The sequence below is a fragment of the Dermacentor andersoni genome, chromosome 8 (assembly GCF_023375885.2).
Source record: "Dermacentor andersoni chromosome 8, qqDerAnde1_hic_scaffold, whole genome shotgun sequence".
Classification (NCBI taxonomy): domain Eukaryota; kingdom Metazoa; phylum Arthropoda; class Arachnida; order Ixodida; family Ixodidae; genus Dermacentor; species Dermacentor andersoni.
In genome coordinates, this window is record NC_092821.1 from 81,747,115 (window position 1) to 81,762,594 (window position 15,480).

At 50.6% G+C, this 15,480-nt stretch overlaps 1 protein-coding gene across 1 annotated transcript in view; it reads left to right on the forward strand.

Annotated features, from left to right (window-relative positions):
* Nucleotides 1-5,893: 5,893 nt before the first annotated feature.
* The window catches only part of LOC126538719 (2-Hydroxyacid oxidase 1-like), a 47,780-nt gene continuing 38,193 nt past the window's right edge, over nt 5,894-15,480 (forward strand). Inside the window, exon 1 of the mRNA XM_055074918.2 lies at nt 5,894-6,115. The gene's annotated coding sequence lies outside the window, so the exon portion shown is untranslated. The remainder of the gene's footprint in view (nt 6,116-15,480) is intronic.

Genomic DNA, 15,480 nt, shown 5'->3' on the forward strand with positions numbered 1-15,480 from the left:
CTTCCATATATAGCAGCCGTGGTAGACGCCTGCGCTCCGAAGGAGTCTTGCGTGCTAACACAACCGCCTTGACATGGTCGCACGGTGTGCCGGCACGGGCAGCGGAGATAACGTCGCTGAACTCGCTAGCTACTTCAGGCGACAGGGCCCGTGAGTGACTGAGTGAAAAAAACTTTATTGGCGGTCCGGCGAGGGCGCGAACTCATCGCGCAGCCGGCTAATCCCACGTCAGGACCGGCAGGTCTAGCCCACCGGCCCGGTCGTGGGCACGCCGAACGGCCACGATTTGCTTTTCTAGAGCGGGGCTACGCAGAAGCGAGTTCCACTCCTCCTTGATGAACATGGGGTATGTCGACCCGCACTCCCAGAGCATGTGACCTAGAGCAGAGGTCTGCCCGCAGGACGGGGAAGCGTCGTCGCGATACACGTCGGGGTAAGCCTCGTGGAGAGCTCACAGACGCGGATATGTGCTGGTCTGTAGAAGCCTAAGCGAAACGGCTTGCGCCCTATTCCACTTGGGGTGAGGGGGTGGAAAGACCCTTCTGGACATGTAGAAATATTTAATAATCTCGTTGTGAGTAGCGGGAGCGTCCCTGTGACCGTAGAGAGGAGGGCAGTCAGTGCTCCTTATAGAGGAAGCGCGGTCGGTGAGGTTACGCGCAGCCTCGTGAGCAGAATCATTGAGGTTCGGGGGAGCACCCTCGACCGACCCTACGTGAGAGGGAAACCAGTGAATTGAATGGTTTGTGAGAGCTTATGGACTCGAGCCTCTAAGAAGACGAACAGCTTCCTTGGCGATGCAACCCTTCTAAAAAGCCCTAACTGCTGTTTTGGAATCACTATAGATTTCGGACCCACGACCATGTAGCAGGGCGAGGGCGATGGCGACTCCGGGGTCTGAAGTGCGAATCGAGGCGCTATTGGAAATCTTGCCGCTTGAGTCGACCACAACGACGGCAAAGGTCTACCCGTCACACTGTACTCTGCGGCGTCGACGAAGCTTGCTCTAATGTGGTTTTGCTTGATCTGTTTGAGGATGGCTGCTGCTCTGGCCTTGCGTCTGCCCTCGTTGTGGGCGTGATGACCGTTTCGGGGCGCAGGGGCCACCACGAACTTGTCTCGAATGCACCTAGGGATCGGGGTACTGACCATCGGAAATCCCGCAGGGTGGTAACCCCGCTTTTCAAGGATGCGTTTACCTGCTGCTGTGGTGGTCAGGTGAGTGAGTTGCGCGCGTTTTTGGGCTTCGGCAATCTCGTCGGCGGTGTTATGTCCCCCAGCTTCAAGAGATCCGCGGTATGGGTCCTGATGAGTAGCCCAAGAGCCCTCTTTAGTACTTTGCGGATGAAAACGTTGAGCTTGTCTTGCTCCGATCTGAGCCAGTTGTGCATATATATCGTGTATGTGAGGTGGCAGAGTACGAAGACATTGATCAGCCTGAGAAGATTGTTTTCCTTCATGCCTCGATTCTGGTTTGCGATTCCGCAAACGAGGCGGAAAGCGTTGTCCGTTTTTGCGATGATCTTGCGGAGAGCAGTTCCGTTCCCGCCGTTGAATTCGACAAACATGCGCAGGACCCGAATAACGTCGACCCTGGGCATCGCCCGCCCGCCACAAGTGCGAAGTATGATGCTGCTTTCGGAGACTGGCTTCCAATCTTTGGGTCTGCCTCCCTTATCTTTTCTGTAAAGCAGGAGCTCCGACTTGGTGGGGGAGCATCGAAGTCTGGTAGGGCGGAGATACTCCTCGATCACGTCGATCGCCTCCTGCATGGCTTCTTCGACTCTGCCCTCGCAGCCGCCGGAGCACCATATGGTGATTTCGTGGGCGTAGATGGTGTGCTTGACGTCCTCGACGCTCGCGAACCTCTCGGAAAGACCAATCCTACAAATGTTAAACAATGTTGGGGAGATGACGGCGCCCTGAGGAGTGCCCCGCTCTCCGAGGGGCACATCTTCGGAGCGGAAGTCTCCCATGCGAAGCTTGGCCTTCCTGTCAGTTAGAAAAGAGCTGACGTAGCTGTGGAATTTGGAACCGAGACCCAGGTATGAAATGGTCTTGACGATGAAGTTGTGGAGCAGGTTGTCGAAAGCCTTCTCGAGGTCCAGACCGAGCAGAGCCTTGACGTCTCTGGAACGACCATCCACAATCTGATGCGTGATTAGTTTCATGGCATCTTGCGTCGAGAGTCCGGCGCGGAAGCCGGTCATGTTGTACATGTGCAGCTCGTTGTCTTCGAGGTACCCGTTAAGCCTGTTGAGGACAACGCGCACCATGACCTGACAGGTAACGGAGACTAACGTTTCCTGGAGAGCAATGACCTGAGGTTTGACAGCGAAAGACCTGAAAAACTGCTACAGAGGGGCTTTTTTGTTATAACGCCCCCTGCAGTTCCATTGCCAAATGCGAAAACTCTCTTTAGATCAATTCATTATGGCGAACCGGACGGACAACTACCTAACCGGGCAGTTAGGGCTGCGCAAAGACTGAGACCTCCTGTTAGCGTGCTGGGGGGATACTGAAGTCTAGCTTCCTTTCGCATGGCGGGAACGGTTAGCGGTTGTACGACGGAGGCGGATGAAGCCATTCGTGCCTAAATGGCGTCAGTGAGACCTGCGAGAGGTCCGAGGCCCCTGTTGGGGTCTCCGAGCGCAACCTGAATTTGGCGAACGCTATTGGTGAGGTAACTGATGCTAGCGATGGCCTGTTTGAGGCCGTCTGCCAGCCCAATGAGAGTTTGCTTAATCTCGTTGACTTCTGCGGACAACGCTCACGATTCACCTGTTTGTTTGACTACTGCGCTGCTTTTGGAGCACGTCGCAGTACCGTCTACCGGAGCTGGGATTGGAGGTTCTGTGGCCCTGTTTTACGCACGGTTACCCGACATATTCGAAACAAATTTCGTGACCTCTGCCATTTCGTTAACTAGCCTCTTGATCGTGTTCTTGAGCTCGTCGTTCTCTTTGCCTAGGCGAATGACTTTCGCGTCCCTAGCTTGCTCTGAGGGCGGGTCGTTACGAGGTGCCGGAGCAGCCTTGGTATTAGCGCCGGGCTTGGGTCGTACCAGATCGGCCCAAAGAAGGGTAGGCTGCTTTCCGCAACGTGTGGAGGCGGGCTGAGGCCCGGATGCTGGCTGGGTTATGGAACCCGGGAGGCCCCTGGAACAGGATCTGGACCTGGATCTGGATCGCAGCAGAGATCTTGACCTCGACCTGGCCCTGGAGACGGAGCGGCTCCTGGTGCGACCGCTAGAGCGGCCACGAGACCTGGATCTCCCCCTGGACCGGGAGCGGCTGCGATCGTATTGGCGTTCAGGCGATGCTTGCCGGCCTTGATTCGCGCTCTCCATGGGCGGCAAATGTTCGGCGTTGAGGGCGCGGGAGCGTTGCCCCCGTCTGCGCCTGACGAGATATGGCGTCTGAAACCGTCGCTTGCACTCCTTGGCGGCGGTAAGGTGGTCGCCTCCGCACAGCTTGCATTTCGGATCGCATCTATGCTGAGCGTCGGGGTTTGCTTCTCCGCATCCTCTGCAGATGGCGTCGTTGGGCGAAGGGCAGACGTCAGAGCGGTGCCCGAGTCTCCCGCAGCTGTAACACACGTCCATTTGCTTGCGAAATAAAGTGCACCTGACGATAGTGCCGCCGTAGGAGACAAAATTTGGCACCCGGTACCCCTCGAACAGGACCACCACGGTTCTTGATTCTTCTGGCGCCCAGCGCCGTGGGATTTCTCGGGTTGACGAATTTTTTGTCGATCGCCGCGGGCCCGTCGGTAAGGGAGACGCCTCGGATGACGCCCTTGCACGTGGAGTGGGGGGCGGCTTCGTAAGCGCTATCCTCAAATTGTTGACCAGCGACGGAGATGCCCTCATTGCCGACGTAGCGTGCAGCGTTGTCCCTGTTCGGTGTGCTGATCACCATTATATTTTGTTAAAAGTAGGGACACATCGTGTCGGTGTCCCGCGACGTCGAGTCAAGCGCAGCAGCCTGCCGTATGGCGTCGGCGAGTGCGGTAGGTCCGAACTTGCTGACACACAGGCCTGCCCTGGGTCGCGCGACGATCTTTACCTCTTCCTTGGGCATCGGAGGCATCCTGGCCCCTCGAATGATCTTGCCTTTATTGCCCGCGTGGTCGGCGCGGCCCCGAGTGCTGGAACCGGCGTTATGCTGAACGTGGACGGCACAGGCATTGGCCGCGTTTCTCATTCTTATTGAAAAACGTCTGGCGGCGACGAGCTGCCTCCTGGAGTTCTTTAGTGAAGTCCTAGGGGTCTAAAAACTCCCCTTCCACCTCACACTTCATCACAAAATCAGTGGAAAATCCTCCGACGAGAAGAGGCGGGCGAGCGATGCCTCGCCGCGCGAACCCTAACACGGTTACGCTCAGCACAAAGTCACGGCGTAGTCGAAAGAAAAACGGCAAGAAATGTCACTGCTCTGAGCAAGCAGTCAAGTTGTGGCTTTTCAAGGTGACAGTCCAGCATCAAGACAAGCCTGCATCGATCAAGTTCTATTATGCGAAGCATATTAACGTAGGTTTCGGGCCTTCGCGCGACGCCCGGTGGTGGCCACCACTGACCCTGAAGTGGGGTCACGTGACATGACGTCACGTGATGACGTCACACAGGCTGCAGATGGGGCCTCATATCGCGCCGTCGGTCGCCTCCCGGCGGTGGCCACCATTGACCTTCAAGTAGGTCACGTGACATGACGTCACGTGATGACGTCACACCGGCTGCAGATGGGGCCTCATATCGCGCCGTCGGTCGCCTCCCGGCGGTGGCCACCATTGACCCTGAAGTGAGATCACATGATGTGACGTCACGTGATGATGTCACACCGGCTGCAGATGGGGCCTCATATCGCGCCGTCGGACGTCGCCCGGCGGAGGCCTCCACGCATCGGTTCGCGCTGTCGCGCGCGACGCGGCGGCGGCGCCACCATCGCTGCATCACGTGATATGTGACGTCACGCCAGGGATGAAGCGGCGCGCGCCCGCCGTCGCGTCAGTCTCTGTGCCCGCAACCGCGCCAGCGTCCTTGCGCCGGGCGTGTATGCGGTCAAGATGCCTCCAAACGCTAAGGATACGCTAAGGTTAAGCCCAGTGGATGCTTCGCATCCACTGGGCTTAACCTTGATAAGCCTCCAATTTTTTACCAAAAAGCGCTATTCAATCCTTAGACTTGATGCGATCAAAGCATTGAAGATCATCATCTATGGAGAGACCTTGTCCTGTGCGCATGTTTCGCCGAGAACTCCACTGGATTCTGACATCGCTTCGGAGTGGACTGAATGTCGCTTTACTTTAGTGGGCTTATACAGTGCAGCGGATTTTGAAAATATACAGCATAACAAGGCCTGTCTGACTTCAACATCAGTGAGAGCGAAGCAGTGTCGAGTGTCGGGACCTTGTCCTACTTCAGTGGACTTATGCAGTGCAGCGGACTTTTCAACGCTAGCGAACGTCAACCAGTGTCAAATGTGGCAACCACAGGCTCAGCAGAAATTTCATCGACGATTGCGGTGCTCCGTAATGCGAAATTTGAGTGCAGCTCTATGCGTGTTTTTATTTCGCGAGGTATTGAGGCAAATAATTTGATGGAGACATGTAGCAGACTCGGTAATCATCGAAAATCTGATCTGCGGGTCAAGCACATCGGATTTTATACATGACTCATCGAAGGTTCCAGTGTGATCGCTGGTGCCACGTGGTTTCCACAAAGTGCTACACAATTCGCGTCGTGCATAGAATCAGATTACAAAGCAATCGCAAACCATGACAATGGAAACAGCGCACACGAGACCAAACGAAGCAAACCAAACAAACGCGAGGGAGAGCTGTTGCGAGTGTACGATAGTACGAAACGAGCAGTCTGGCTGATACCAGATGCGAGTGCGCATCGAGTGGTCGGGTGGGTCCCCATTGCGCCAGTTTGCAGTGTGCCCGTCACTGAAGGGGCCGCTCTCGTTGGTCTCCGCCGTTCGCGGCTCGAGTCTTTCATCTCCCACTCCGCGTTCGCTCTTTCGCTGAGCACGGTTACGCCGCCGACGACGCTGCCCCCGAGGCCTACGCTCGCCGCAGGAACGGAAGCCTAAGAGCTGCGCTCTAAAATCAGGTGAACTGTGAACTGATTCACGTGTTGACTGTATCGATACTAGGTTTTTCTATTGCCATACGCGTTATAATTGCATATGTCACTGCAGTTAGTTCTTTTGTCAAGCAGTGAGGAAATACTTCAGCTGTTACTTCAGGAAAAACCGCATAGTAATGCGGTTCTTTTCATTCGTGGATATTTTCCTATGCAGTTACTGAAGTATCTCGAATCAGTGAGAGAAAGCGGAAGTGCGGCTGAACGAAGACGTAGAAAGAAACACACACATAAAGACAGTGCTGCTTTAAATTATACATCTTATTTTCACACGCAGCGATAAATATATACAGGACGAGCGGCAGCGAACGGGACAAAAAACAACGTTCTGTGGTTCATCTTGATGAACCGCACACCAGATCAAGGCATGGTCAAAACGTGCGCTGCAATAGTTACAGCGATAAACCGAGGAATCGTACCGCTTTTTCACGCAGCAACAGTGATGGCTTGCTCACACACCTTTCTTCTAATGTTGCAATTTCATAGGCCTCCACAATCACCCTTGTCATCCTGATATGAGCCTTATAAAAGTACGTTCAAACATTAGTTTGCAGGAACAATCTCGGCAATGAATGGCCAAATGGCCCGATATTACTCTAGTGACGTTATACTCATGCTCTTTTAGTCCCTGGTTGATGCATTTGCCACTTTGGGTGGACGTGGTTTCTTTTGCCCCTGAGCGTCTTCAGAAGCTATACAAGCAGGTTAATTCAGAGAAGAACAAAGCAAACGCATGCTCTATTCGTCCAGAGAATTTGTAACCTGCACTTATAACGTTGCTTACGCCATTCCCATTTCTTGCGGAACAACGTATGTCGGTCAAACTGGCAGATTCATCCATAAGAGACAAACACTATCAGTATAACGTCACTAGAGTAATCGCTAGTGCCATTTGGGCATTCATTGCCGAGATTGTCTTTAGGAACGCAGGTTTGAAAGTACTGTTATTTTGTATAGGGTTTATATCAGGATTACAAGGAAGATTGTGGAGGCCTACGAACTTGCAAAATTGGAAGATATGGAAGCATGCCATCAGTGTCGCTATGTGAAAAAGCGATAAGATTCCTCGGTTTATCGCTGTAACTATTGCAGTGTATATTTTGATCATGCCGTAGACCCCTGTACGGTTCATCGACATGCGCCACTGAACGTTTCTTTTGTCGCGTTTGTTTCCGCTCGTTAGGTACTTATTTGTCGATGCCTGCGGAAATGAAACCCATTGTTGAAAGTAGTGGCTGTCTCTGCATGTATGTTGCTTTCTACGTCCTCGTTCAGTCGCGTTTAAATATTCCATCATGAATTCAACCCCGCCAGCCCGCCAACATGTTTTAACCAAGTTCGAATCACTATTCCTGTACAGCAGTCATACGTTCGGCCGAAAGGCAAAATAGAGATAAGCGATTGGTAATGCTAACAGATGTACCCAGTCTCGGTGCGTCATTCGCAGTGTCAGCTGAGAGGTGTTTAACCCTGCCAGCAGGTTTTGTCGAAGCAAGTGCGCAATGTTCGGCTGAATTGCTCAGTCAAACTGATTCCAGTTCTTGGCCAAATGGGCGTGTAACCGAACCAATGTATTCCAAAGGACCTTTTAAAGAAATGCCTGTTTTTCCCAGCTATCACGCATAGGTTTCTTATTGTAATAACAGATTTTTTCCGAACCATCGAGCTCAAATGCAGTATGTGATGAGTTTTCACCCTCACTTTCTACTGAGAAGCGCTCAAGTGAGCCTACTGACTTTTTCTAGTCATGTTCACTCCCAGCATTGTCTGGGGAGTGCTTAGTCGAGCCTGAAGGTTCGACTTTGCCAATGCCTGAGCTTATGTCGGCTCCGGAAAAGGGGCAAAAGCCCGTACTTCTACACGCGTGTGCGTCGCCATTCCAAAAGGCAGCGGAAAGTACCGGGCCATTTGACAGACTATGCTGTGTGAATTTCAGTGCATTTCTCTTTTGTTGTCACGTCTCACATCTTATAGTCACGCAGCTAATGCTTATAACGCAATTCTTTTCACTATCTTATGCTGTATTTCAACATATGTTAAGAGGTTGTGCTTTCGTTGTGTCCTAAAGATTACTCTGTGCAAGAATGCTTTCTAGTTACTTTTTACTTCCATATAAGGGGAGCGAGAGTTAACTAAGCATTTCCATGTTAGAATGTTATAGGTTATGTGTACATCTCATTGCTTGTTCACAAGTGCATTTCTTACGCTTGTTTCTCATTCATGTAATGGGCTAGGCAACAGATCATTCTCTTCTGCTGAGCTAGCTGTGAACAAGTCCGAAGTTCTGATAAAAAGTGCGACAACATTTTTGTCAAGGTTACAGCTTCTATGCTTCCATACTTAGTGTTACGCAGTGTACTTGCATTAAATCTATATACTGATACCTGTATCCACATATGGACATCAATAGGTCTGAGTTTTATGACTGCGTAAGGATGTCGGTATTCCCCCAGGTTATCATCAAAATATTCAAGAGGAATTTAGCTACAGGTACGTGGACGAATGCTTTAAAGGCGCAGCTTAAGTGTCCCCCTATCTTTTTTATAGCGGGGCTCTAGTATGGAAATTAAAATCACCATCAACACGCGGTGATCATCTCAAAGAGCTAGTGGGCGTTGGCAGGATAGGTACCGCCCAGCTTACGGCTAATTTCCCGTTGTACGCATTTGTCGCCTTAACGCCCGCGTTTTAGCCAATCCCCATCGTGGGTATGGGCAGTTGTATAGAAGTATAGATGTCACCATCATCTTATCATCATAATCAACACACGGACACGTTTCTCGGCTGTTTCCCCTCTGTAGCTTGGTGCTATACGCATAGTGCACCTTCTATAGAGGCGCCACTGGTAGCCACCCAGCGGGCGCTTTGAAAGTACACTCGGGATGCAGTAGCAGACGACACCTTGCAGCAAGGATGGCTGAAGCTCGCGGCTGCGATTTTCTCCTTTTTTGAATAGCCTGACCGCTACCTCAGTGTTAACATCTGCAGTAAAGGTGAGGGCCTGTATGCGTGTGGACCGGAGTTAGCAATGCGTGCTAGGTGGATACCGCAGAAAATCGCGACGAATCTCACTTCTAGAAAGTGATGCTCGTGTTACGTATTCTCTTCGTTATGTTGAATAATTCAGCATTCCAATCGTTCTTTTTAATTCTACACTTGCAGCAGTACTGTTTCTGCATGCCAATAATAGCCAGACTTTGTTGGTACAAACCAACATGTTAGGTTGTAGTGACAGTGAGAAACGACACGGTGTCAAAAAGGTGAGTTTTGCAAACTTGAATCGAATTCTGGTGTTTGACGTGCAAAAACCACGAAATGATTATAAGGGAAGCCGTAGTGCGGAACTCCGGATTAATTTTGACCCAGAGGGATTCCTGAACCTGCCCCCATCGACCGGGACACGGGCGTTTTTACATATCGCCCCTATCGAAATGCGGCCAGGATTTGATCCCGCGGCCTGGTGCTTAGCAGCGGAACACCATAGCTGTTAAGTAACCACCGTGCGTGGGTTCTGCAGATTTAACCCTTTATATGGAGAACTTTTGACCCGCAATACAAGTAGCACTCAAGCACAACAATAGCGGTGAGCAAAGTGGGCGATCACCGAAAATGTTATCAATGGGTCAAGCGCGCCGGCTTCTACATATTAATCAAGGTCGATCCGAGCGAAAAACGGTTCAGAACCAATTGTCAGCAACGTCAGCAAGGGTGGTTATGGGTGCAGCGATTGAAGCCTGACTATGTCAGGAGGGAACAAACATTGGGAAAGATGAAAAGCGCTTTTTAATTCAAACGAGACGCTGATTCACCAAACAAAAATGAAATTCCTACTCAGTTACATATATACGCATGACGAGGAAGGAAAAGACAACTCTATTTGAGATTATCGTTATGAATAAATATCTCTTTTCAGAGCCCACTATATGGAGGGGCAGGGACGCCGCTATCAATTGCAATACAATGCCAATATTAAAGTGTGCAGAAAGGTGCGTTCATATACTTCGCCTATATTGATGCGCCTCCCTCACACGTTGTGCTGTTTTACTTGACGTACTAGTTCTACGGAAACCCGCAAGGTGGAAAGAAGTAATTAAGGGAAAATGAGACGTCCACCTAATCGTAGCAACTGCTACAAAGTAAACCGTGTTACGACTTTTACTTCCTCTGAATGATCAAGTTTGGTCATAGTTCCAACAGACCGGCCCAACCGAAAGGCCACAGCGGACACCGGTCCGAAGACCTCACTAAATGATTCAGTCTGTAGTAGCGACGGGCGGTGTGTACAAAAAGCAGGGACGTATTCAACGCGAGCTTATGACTCGATTACTGGGAAATCCTCGTTCAAGGGGAACAATCGCAAGCCCCTATCCCATTCACGAAAGGAGTTTCACGGGTTAACCAGTCTTTTCGAACAGGGATAAAGACACGCTGCTTCCTTCAGTGTAGCGCGCGTACGACCCCGGGTATCTAAGGGCATCACAGACCTGTTATTGCTCTGTTTTGCGCGGCTAGAAGCCGCTGGTGCCTCAAAGAAGTTTGTAAGTTGCTGGGAATCCCGCACCTATTTAATTGGCTAGAGTGTCGTTTGTTATCAGAATTAACTAGACAAATCGCTCCAAACTAAGAACGGCCATGCACGCCCATCTACCGAATCAAGAAAGCTGTCAATTATCAATGAATCTCAATCTGTAAACTTGTTTGAACGGCGTGATGTGCGTTGTTTCTTGCCCCGTCGTGTTGCTACCGAAGCTGACATATGAAAGGACGGCATCTCACGTCTTGTATTCGACGTCGACATGCATTGTCAGCATTTCGGCTAGGATCTTGTTCAGCCTCTCTGCTAGACCATTCGTCTGCAGGTGGTAGGTAGCTGTCCTCCTGTGGCTTGTTCGGATGTATTGCAGAATCGCTTGGGTAAGCTCCACTGAAAAAGCCGGTCCTCCGTCGGTGATGAGGACTTCTGGGGCAACATGTAGCAGGAGGATATTCTCGACGGAAAGTATCGACAATTTGGCCTCCTTGCCTTTAGAAAGGGAGTTCCCTTCCCTTTATTCCCTACCTTTCGGCAGGAAATAAGTTCCGGCGTAGTCGGTAAGGTAAAGGAATTGAATTATGGCGTTTTACGCGCCAAAACCACGATCTCATTATGAGGCGCGCCGGAGTGGGGTACTCCGAAAAGTTTGGCCACTTGGGATTCTTTAACGGGCACCTAAATCTAACTACAGGGGTGCTTTCACATTTCGCCCCTATCGAACTGCGGCCGCCGTGGCCGGGATCGCCGCATAAGTTCATCAAAGTCGGCTCCAGAAGAGTAATTGGGCACACTAGTGAATAAAGTCACCAAAGGCACAGGTGAATACACGAGCTAGGGCTGCGACACCGCTACGCATGTCGACGAACTGCCCTTCTCCGCTGCAGTTTTCGTAATTTGAAAGTCACTTAGTGACATGTTTGGAAACGTACAAGCGTAGTCGTACAAACTTCTGAATATTTTTGCAGCTATGAAAGAGCGAAGCCACACGATATATTAAAAGGCGGAGTAGCACCGACCACGGTTGGCGGGCCCCGGCGGCACGGACGGGTTTAGCTCCTTGCGGCGTAGGCATCGCATTCCTACGCCGCCAAAGATAAACAAAAAAGAATTCAGTGGAGTACAAAATGCACCCGCAAGAAGGCACTCATCCGTCAAACAAACAAAGCATTCTGTGCGGTAAGTCTGGTCACACAGCGTCAAGGCGTAAACCGGCTTCATAAACAATGTGCGCAGTTTTCATGAAAAATCTAACAACGATGACATCTGCAGCATGTAACAGCAATCCTTGTTCTTAGGTACCTACTTTCTAACACATGTTTCAAGCAACCACAATGTCGAAAATCTGCCTGGGAGAAAATAAACGTGTTAAAGAAGCATTTTCCTGCAACCATTCCGATAAAACACAGCCCCTTGCCAACGAGGTGAGGCGAAACCGTGTTCCGCAGTTTTGTATGAAGCAACTAACGACTGAGTTACATTTGGCAGCGGCAGCAGTGCGACGCCCGTTGGATGGACAGCACTTCACAAAACCTTCCTGTTTTGCATTCATGGACAGAATCTAATCTCACGGGCAGCAGCACCTGGTTGAATCACCTAAATGCTGCGCATGGACTATTCTATGCTAGCTGACTGGCCGAGATATCTGACGTCAGCCATTCCCGAATTTAGTACGGTGCTCAATACGACCGAGAGAGAGTCGGGAGATGAGCATCTCTGGGCGTTAACTCTTACACGGACGAGGCGAAATTCTGGAATAGGGTGGGAAAATTAAAGGGCCTGTAGGTAAGCCCACCACTGTTCGGAAGTACCCAAGGTGAGAGCCTGGAAGATCAGGCACAGTGTCTGGACGAGCACTTTGAATATATCTCTCGCGCATTCCATTACACACAAACATTCCAGAGGTTGAAAGAAAGCGCAGAGTGACAGCCCCTTGATCGAAAATGTGCACGAAATAAAGATTATAACCCCCTATTAGCTTAGCTGAACTTACGCTTGTTTCACTTGCTGCAACAGCTTGGCAGCAGGTGGTGACCGCATCATCTGTTAAATGGTGAAGCACGCGCACACGCGCACACACACGCACGCACGCACATACCTGTGCCCTGGCTTTTAGTGTCCTGTAATGTCACGTGGACTGCCGCGGGTACCTTCCATCTTCTTGGACAGTAGCTATAGCAATCGCCACACTTAAAGAAGCAAAGCACGCGTCCTTATCTAGCAGCTAATGACTCAATGCTTTGACAGCTGTGTGTGTAAGCTATTTGAAAAGACAATAAACCAACCGCCGTGGTTGATTAGTGGCTGTGGTGTTGGGCTGCTAAGCGCGAGGTCGCGGGATCGAATCCCGGCCACGGCGGCCGGATTTCGACGGGGGCGAAATGCAGGAACACCCGTGTACCTAGATTGAAGTGCAAGTTAAATAACCCCAGGTGGTCGAAATTTCCGCAGTCTACCACTACGGCGTGCCTCACAATCAGAAAGTGGGTTTGGCACGTAAAACCCCATAATTTTTTTTTCTAAGGACGATAAACCGGCGTGTAATCTGTGTCACGACGTGACGATGGGAATGTCGAGCTTGCCGGTGTGAACTGTCACCGCGAGTCGCTCCTTGGTCTCCAGTCACGATCGGTCGTGCGACCTATGTCGCGCTTTTTTACCTTCCGGGGTATCCGCCGGGGTCTCTTAACGGCTGTAGCGTCGCGCTGTTAAGCACGAAATCACGGGATCCAATCTCTAATGCCATAACACCCGTGTACCGTGAATTTGTGCATGAAAAGTTTAATATTATTGCGATAGCCACTATATGGACGCTCTGGACAAACCTATTGCCATCGTGGCCGTCAGCGTTTCCGTGAGGCTCCGCATATATTCAGGTACATATACACTATATGAGTGCGGTACATGCAAGGTAGATGCTATACTGTTCAACCACCAATGGCACCCAAACCAGGACGTGCGCTCATGATTAAATTATTTTTCAAAATTTTGAAAATGGCAGCCCACAGACACAGGCCAGGAAACATAACATTCACGGCGCATGGCCATGATTTTAGATCTTCTCGACCTAACAAGTATTGAAAGTGCAGAACGGTAGCAGTTCTTATTATTGAAAACCATGCCCTTTTACTGGCTCGTTTCTTTACGAACATCGCAGCAGCGCTTTTGCGATGTCATTACTGGTCCTATTCGGCATGCTAAAGCTTTTAAGGTTGTCGCTGCAACGCAGCTGTTAAAGCACGTCATCCTCCCCTCTTCAGCATCGCCATCAGGGGTTGACGAGGCTGAGGCAGCCCTGGTGCTTTAGAGCTGGGCCACGGGGCCCGTCTCGCCAAGGTACGCAGGGAGCGTGTACCTTGGCGCGCTCTTTGCTTGAGGAGAGGGTGCCTAGAAATTTCGCAGCATCCGCGTGTGTCGCGTCCGCGTTAGTCAGACCTACGTATAGTTAGATCACCGTCCGAGGAGTTTAGTACTCAAGTTTAGTAATAAAGCTTAGCTTAGTACGCGCACACATTTTCCAATTGATAACTTTGCTCTCATTTCAACAATTGAAAATTTAAATACGCAACAATTAATACCGTAACTAGGCGAAATAAAATGACTTGCTCCAAGCGACGACAAACAGCATTACCTTTGTTCTGTTCGGCTACGTGGCACTCGCATACTTTTTAATCTTGGCACAAGTTACGTAGAATACCCTGTGCATAAATAAGTAACTAATTTAAATAAATTAATAAATACACTTGCACGCGCTGAGCAGTAACACCGTACTTGTTTTCAAGCGGGCGGCTGCCTCTGCAGCATTCGATAGGCAGCTGTCACGCGCTGACGTGCAGTCTCACGGCGCCACATCGCGAATAGTGGGCTGGGTCTCCCAACCTGCATCGCAAAAAGTACGTCACGGAATGCGGAAAGCATACTCGCAGCACGGACGTCTACTGCATCCGTACTGCTCACCGGCAAGAGGGGTAAAACAGCGTCAGAGAACAACCCGCATTGCTTGCGACCCTGACGCTGGACTTCGCAGCTGCAAGTGAGGAAGTTTCGTCTGCGCAGGCCGACTCTTGGTGGAGACCGGCGAACGCATTTGATCTTCGCAGCATCTCAGGTAACACGTCGCGCTCGCTCATTTGAGAAGCACAGACCGAAACGAAGCTACAGTAGGGCCCGGTTGTAACGAACAGGTTTATGCGCGAAAAAAAAAAAAAGGAATGATTCTGTATATCTGGTTCCGCCTATAACGAAATTTTTGTGATGGCTTCAAACGAGGTTGTCTGCAGCGGAGAAAAGAACAAAGAAAAAATTTCCGCCGATTACGATTTCCCTATTGCGAAATTTGAACGCAGCTTTACACGTGTATTTATTTAGCTATATGTGTACTGAAGCAAGGAATTTGAGAGAGACACGTATGTACGTAGAGTTGCAGATAATTCTCTATTTTCGGCGAGGGCGCTTAGCTTTTGCTTTGGTGCCGCGCAAGTCTGGATTCTGACGTCGGCGCCGCTGAGCCTCTGCCCGGGCAGCTCGGTTACCAGCTGCGGCCGACGAAGCACTTCCTTTGCAAACTTCCACCGACGCACTTCCACCGGTCGCGCCGTTCATTCTCCAGGCAGAGCCGCCTGACGCTATATTGTATTACGATTATACTGTCGCGTGGTAGTGACAGTGAAGAACGACACAGTGTCGAAATTGTGAGTTACAAATTTAACTCCTTATTGAGCGTACTTGTGCCCAGCAAAACAAGTAACACTCAAGCACTACGATAGCGGCGAGCAGAGTCAGCGATCGTGGAAAGTCTGAT